The sequence below is a fragment of the Battus philenor genome, unplaced genomic scaffold, assembly GCF_028537555.1.
Source record: "Battus philenor isolate CCGP_79_NKW_IND1 unplaced genomic scaffold, ilBatPhil1.0.hap1 SCAF_5, whole genome shotgun sequence".
Taxonomy (NCBI): domain Eukaryota; kingdom Metazoa; phylum Arthropoda; class Insecta; order Lepidoptera; family Papilionidae; genus Battus; species Battus philenor.
This window is the reverse complement of record NW_027181715.1, coordinates 6,095,052-6,102,939: the sequence shown is the minus strand read 5'-3', so window position 1 is coordinate 6,102,939 and position 7,888 is coordinate 6,095,052.

Sequence of the window (7,888 nt, the reverse complement as noted above, 5' to 3'; positions counted from 1 at the left end):
CTCGTAACGAGGCATTCAATGGTTTGGGCTAGTAAACTTTCTTTAGTGTGCTTTTGTTTGAAAGTATTAATCTTCAATTTCGTTGCCAAATTCATTTAACGTTTTTGTTTACTACGGTATTATTATGCTTTATTTGCTGGATAGACAGAAGCGAGAACAATTATAAAGTCAAGTGAGCGTCAACAATTGTAAAGAAATCTAAAGATGTATTTACAAATGGCTAATTTTTTATTCAAGAATTTAGTGTTATATGTTCAACTGTTTTCTTTTAATTAATAATAAGAAAAAAGAATTCTATATTTCCACTATTCTTATAAAAAAACTTAATGATTTTGGAATGTGGTGTTGGCGATAGAATGCTACGCTTACCGTGTTCTGCAGGGAGAACCAACAGATTTATTCAAAATCAACTTCGTATAAAGACCAGGGACTCTATTATCATATTATCAGCTCGGGGGCAACCAGAGAATCTTAATAAGCTGGTTGTCGTACGAAAAGTAGAGGGAAAGAGACTAAGACGGTGATCACTAACTCGATGGGCGGACAAAAAAGACTTGTGGAGGTTTTCCAGGAAAAGTGCGCAAGGAGATAAACGACCAAGAAGAAGAGGAAGAAATCTATAATAACATTTCTTTGTATTCTTGTTCTACGGCTTACCTCACATGTTTGATGCAATTCCCAATCGGTCCCTTAAATGTTGAAACATTTTGATTACAGTAACTTTTAATTTTACTTAACTTACTGTTTGTAACATTTTGTTCGAGGTTAGAATTTCGTTACTTTTCATGAAACTGCCGATTGAGCTGAATACTATAGGGTAGTTTTTTTTTAATTGATATAACGATCACAATTGTAATTTATTATCTTGACAAATGTAGATTGACATTTCGTCATCAATGTAAACATATATGCATGATTATGTTTTTATGACTTAAATAAAGCTACCAGTTTTCAATTTTCTGGTACTGACTTTCTCCGGCGTGTAGTTTAAAACTATTTGTAATTTAGTATAAATTATTAAGTTAAGACGTTCCAGTTTAGTACAAGACTGGCAAGTGGATTTTTTTATAACAAAATATTAAAACATTACACCGTTTTATAAGTTATCGTCGTCGTTTTAGCAAATAGACGCTGACGGCAAGGCATATGCATCTCCCAAAGATATATATGGGGGATGTACTATTGCTACGCTTGGCAGGCGGGTTGGCTATCGCAGTGTCGTGTTCCATATAACGGTGATGCTGCTATTCCTCCTCTGGAAATTTGTTTTTTGAGTAGTGGCAATATATACAGAATAATTATTGCAAATAGTGTGAATTACACTGACTAGACTGTATTAAAATTTACTTAATAATAATTTAAGTTATAAGTACAAAATATTTAAAACAATATCTATTCCATTAGCACGAGAAGGTCTTCGAGGTAACCAGCAACGTATAATATTTTGAATTAGAAGTTGCCGCAGCTCGTTCAAGACTTTCTGCTGATAGTGAAAGACACGGCGATTTTTAAAAATTGTAGTGTAACTTTTGAAATTCAAAATTAGTAATAATAATAACAATATTAAATAAAGCGTTCTTAAATCGATTTACAGTTAAAATAACACAGTTATATTGGACACTTCATATACATTTTTATTCAAAAGTATTAGAATACTACGAGTACTGAGGTCGAAATAATATAAATAAACATAAATTAGTATCGTATTAAGTGAAAAAGTGTAATAATAAAATAGTTTTGTAATTTCTGGCAGATTTAACTTTTTGCTACTGCTAGCGAAGTGAATACCAAATAAAACATTGTAGCCTTAATAATGTTATGTTATTGAATTAAATAATCATAGTATAGGATAATAAAGTTCTATCTTCTTCTTCATAACATAAAAAATAATAATTAGAGGTGAACAGTGTGCTAAAATGCTATACCTTGCTGTAAACAGAAGGCTTAATACAAAACAATATAAATAGTTTAACATTTAGCAATAAGCAATCTAGGGAAATAATGATGTAGTCATATTAAGGTATCGGTCACATAGATCAAAAATATAACAAGGAATTAGCGATAAGGAAAAATGTAAAAAGTAGAAATGATAATAAATGTAACCAATATAAAACGTCTTTGCCGATTGACGGCAGAGGATTACAAGTAGCTAAAAAAAGATTCTTTCAAAATATAGTAATTTTGGAAATAAAATTTACTAATTTGCATGTATTTGTATGATTTCGTATAGCAAAATTACCTGTCTGTTCATTAATATACGTAAAAAACTAATTTAATAAAAAAGGTTTCGTTTTAGATATCGTCGTTTAGAACATCAAAGCTTCGGATATTTTAAAACTGGGTTAAACTGAAATCGGTACGTGTAAAAGCGATCAAAGCAATGTTTAAAAACATTCGTAACAGAGGGGTAAATTCTTGTGTTGAAATTCGTAACGAATCGTTAAAGGGGTGGCCTTTTTGGAAATGCCCTGGATTTTTAAAATAGACACTTGTGAAATAAGTTCAAAAAAACGAACGTACATGTACGTGTATATAATAAATATAGGAAAGGAATAACATTTAAATAGCTTAAAACCTAACTAATTAAATACATAACTTTTTAATATGTTATATAAGTTTGTTAATGAATAATATATTTCTTTTTAAACGGTTTTATTTATTTCGACCCGTACGGAATTTGTTTGGGTCAAAATTTGAAATTGAAATTTAAGCTCCTTCCCGTTGTCAGATTGATCTGAAATTTGGTACACACATTTAATTTAGATGACAATACAATATAATAAAATCAATAACATTATAAATCTAAGACGGCCGCCGATACAAAATGGCGGATTACATATTTTTCCTCAACCCCCTCAATATGGGTATTAAATGAAAGGGCTACACCAGTAAAACACGATGATTATGTCAAAAATTAAAATTCAAGATGGACGCCGTTCCAATATGGCGGACTAGGTACATATTTTTTCACAACCACTACAATATGGGTATCAAAAAACCGTTTAACTTTTAACGTTTTTTAAATGTATTTATTCTAAAAAGTCTCAGCTTTTAAATACTTTACAACATGCAATGATTTCATATTAATTAATTTATTCTTTCTATTACAATTTTTTTCTTTTTTTTGTTTCATGATATTTCTACGCATCAAAGTAGAAATAATAAGACCCGTAGATGAACTAAAGTAACCGATACAGCCCAGCGGATTAGCAAGTTGCAAAGTCAATAAGTAGGTCACGTAGCGCAAAACAGACGGTCAGACGGACGTCCACTCACAAGGTTAACAGATGACCTTAATAAGGTCGTCAAGTAATGCTGGATGCAGGCAGCTTCCAACTGGTCTTATTGGAAATCAATTTATGAAGTCCAGCAGTGGGCATCCTAAAGCAGAAATTATGATTATGACATACAAGATTTTCTATTAATAAATAATAATCACGACAAGGTACATTTCACCAATATTATATCTTATATTATTTGGAGTAATAATCCGATTAAAACCTAATGGGAATGCTAAACACGATTAAATGACAGCCCAAGCAAAACTCCTCTTTTGGGTGCCATTGTGCTCAGTCACTTCATACAACGTCCGCTAAAACATATTAAGAGTTAAGCTCACGCGCCTCCCAAGTTGACGATATAAATAAATTAAAGGTCCCAGCCGAGTTTCTTAATAGAGCCCTAGAACTAAGGGAGAGTTATGCTATTACAAACCAAGTGAATCTGGTAATGCCCATGGGCAGAAAACTTTTGTCCATAGTAAAAAAATGAAATTCTACAAAGCGACCTAGTTGGGAAAATTCAAAGGTAGAAAGAAGCATTAGGAAGCCGAGGCACATCCTCGAACTCTGGTTCCTTCTTCTTTCCGTAACTTCTTCTCTTCAAACGGATTTTTATTAAAAACAATTTAAATAAATATGTTTGTATAAATTACTAAAGGTCATTTTTTTTCGGATAATAAGCGATTAATATTAACTTAAAACTTATTACCGTAAAGTTAAATGTAACCTTTTTAAATTGTATAACGTTTGCTTTTTATTCGAAACATTTTATACAAAGGCTACTTTCTACGTAGGTTTTTCTCTTGAGAATTAACGTTGTGTTACTTGAAAAATAAACGGAGGTCAACTACAGTCCCATTGTACACTTATGACATTAACACAAAAGAAAACTTTTCATTCGAGACATTGTTATGTTAAAAATGTATTCCGATGAATTCTATTATAATAAGAAGGTTATCACTAGAGGATTGACCCTCTTGTAATACCCTTGTATGTTTTAGATTGCATCTTGTAGAAATTAATCGTCTGTCCATTCGATGGGTCGGTTATCTTACCTATTCAAGTCACGCTCGTTTATCTTTACGCTGCAAAGATAAATTTTCTCGTTGTATTAGAAGGTAAAAAGTAGATGGTTGGCCTTTACGTGTCCCTTTTTGTCTGCCGGTGACATTTTTCGTTTTGGTTATATTCTATCATAAGTGTCGGAACAATACATATTTAAATTTCTTACATAAAATGAATGAAAAGAAAAGAAAAAAACTCTTGAAAAAATTTACTCAAATATATAGAATTGAAAAAAGAGATATGGTACAAACGTACGTACATATTTTATCCCTCTCTGCATGTAGCACAGAAATTATACTCATTTTACAGGGGTTATGTATAAGCTTCTGAATCGGGAATAAATAACGAATAAATGCTCAAAAACACACACAGACCGTATCTTTTTCACGATAATACTCTAAAATCTATCAGTTTATACTTTAACTTAAATAGAAACGTTGGTAAATAGTTTCGTATCAAAGGTACTTAAATACGTTATCAACATCATTAAATTCGCAGGACTTCTACTACTGGACATAAGCCACCCCATAGATTTCCGGTAGAACCGGTTGGAAGCCTGCATCTTCCGACTAAATTAATTAAGTCGTCTGTTCACTTTTTGGACTGACGTTAGGTAATATATGAAGAACATGGTTGTTTCCTATTGCATATATTAACCACTGTTGAACTTATCTAAAATAGTTTTTGGTAAAAAAAAAACGCGGGTGGGTCGTTGAGGATTGAATATCAGACGCATCAGTAGTATACCTATTCACTAACTCTCTGGAAAGATAGAGTTCTTATGAAGTTAACATAGAAATATTTGGGTTTATTTCTGACAAATTTATAATTTCTCCAATAAACTTCATTTATTATTTATTAATTAAGTAGCTGTAATTAAAATAATTTAAAACACTTAAACGCATTGCTAACTTTGGTCATAACATAATATTTACGTTATTATGTAATTTCCTTTTATAATTGTTTTGTGTTATTTAAATACAAAATACCTCTCAGCATTTCCACGCCCAGGTTGACAAGGAGATAATGAAAGATTAATTGCGTTAAGCCTTTCTGATGTAAACCTTTTAAGGGTTTAGAGAATAATTTTGTAAAGTGATTAAAATTTTCTATTTCCAATCTATTTTTATTAAAAAATATTAAATAAAACTTTTTCCACTAATATCAAATGTTTAATACCTTCATGTAGAAACTTCTGGGTGGTGCTATTTATTGTTAAATAACATTTATAAAATAGAAAAATAAAGCGATTCAAATATTTTCTCAATGGCCAGTCATATTAAGAAATAAGAATTTTATTTTTAAATCTTTCTTAACTGTAATTTTAATAACTGCGCAATAACAGCCACGTTCCTTCGCAATTGTTTTCTATTAAAATAATTGTTTCGTAACTATGTACGTATAAGTTTTCACATCAACGTTTTAGTTTCATGTTAATGTCTTTTATCTTAGAATTTTAATTAATTATGTAAGTTTATGACGAAACAATTAGGTAAAACTTTATTACCATCACTAAGTAATTGTAGTACATTGTAATTTAGAGTTACCGTTCTTATTAAAACTTATGAATTAAATAATTTAATCAAAGTATATTTATAACTAAACGTAATAAACAACTTATCGTGTAAATGACAAATGCAGGGTGATTGGTTTATAAATGTGCATATATTTGCTGTCAGTTAATGTATGATACACTTTCTATTTAAAAGTGGTAGCCCAGTAGTAGAGGATTGGTACTTGCACTGTCGGTGGCGGGTTCGATTCCTGGTATACAATCGTATGTAATTCACACTTTGTTTAATAATTATAGGGGATTGTCACTGCTCACAAACTTATTTCTACATCATGAGCAGTAGCGTCCTTTGCGTACCATAATGCCATATTGCTATCGCCAACCACCCTGCCAAGCGTGACGATTATGGGCATAGATATCTTTGGGGGAGGGCTATGTTTTGCAGTAGTCGTCTATGGGCTGAAACGAAGAGTACGATACCACATGAAAAATTAATGCGTTAATTAATAATAAATCATGCGTCATGATTTTTAAAAAAAAAAAGCTTTTTCAAGATTTGGATTATACTACGTTTTAAAATTAATTATTGTTTATTATTAGCCCTCGCAGATTTTGTACTGCCATAAGTAATTCTTTGCAGATTGTTTTAAATGGGGTTATTGAAAATAAGTGCGTTTTGCAGGTAAGCTATATATTTAAACTTATTAAGCTTTGAAACTTATAACCAATCACCTTGTTTATGGTTATTGCACTTTTAAATATGATACATACAAATTTTATGAAAATAAGCACGAATTAAAAAAGGCCGAATTCAAATATGAGTGGCGTGTTTCATTGTATTGTTAAATAATTTAGTTCTAATTATAGTCAGATAATAAACTACATAGGAAGCAAAAATGTTACCTTCAAGGAAGGTCGTTACAACATATAAAACTTAAAATTCACGTTATAATAATTTGGACAGAGAAGTAACACCAAAAGGTAGAGATTTTCCCAGTCATGTGGAAAGTGAAGCAAAGGCTTTGTACATATTCGGGCTATTAAACTATGCGTGGGCGGTATTCGTTCTTGCACTTTGTCGCACGATGTACAATACGGGCGCTTTAATCTGAACATTGCCAGCGAAATTAATACAACAGCTGTGTTTATGCTGTTTCACGAGGTATTTTGTTAATAAACAAATTTTCTAACAACAGTTTTCAAAGTAGAATTTATTATCCATATTTATTATGTTTTATGTAAAATAAGTAAATAAGTTACATTCATAGATAAAATTAAACAAGCTTAATGTCCTTTGTGAGACTTCAAAATTGCAATGCATCTGTTTTAAAATTTTGGCCAGTAATAGTGAAAAAAGCCGGATTAATCGCTAAGCTATATAAAATCCAGATAAAACGGAGTTTACAAACGGTTTAAAATATTTAAGCACATATAAGCAATTTTGCTGGATGAATTGAGAATGAAATTGAATATGTTATTTTAACGCTGTTATCCTTTTATAAAAGGACCTTTCGTTCAATCAATCAATCAATTTTTAAATATTTTATTTTATTAAATGTAACGAGACGTTGTAGTTAAGTATGCTGATAACGACACATAGGTAACAGGTAGTATTGTCCACCGTTTTGTATAATACATCCACTTGAGTAAAACAATATCTATAATTCACTATTCTGAATTTGGTCTCCGATAAATTACGGCTCCACACGCAAAATTAAAATTTATTTAATTAGGTATATGACATCAGATTACATATATAATCTATAGTAGCCATTATCACTTAATGTTCTAAGCTACCACACAAATAGGCTTAGAGAACCGTTAATTAAAGGGGAATCACGCAATTCCCACACCCAAGACGACCATCCTCACACACGCATAACCTACTTACTCCAAAGAAATTAGGTTAAAGTTACCGGATTTTGCAGTGCCAGGTGTCGAAAGTTACGCCGATCGACACGAAATACGAGCGTAAAAAACCCAAAACTGCTCTTTAATTCCATGTTCTGAAAAAGTTATGAAAAAGAAA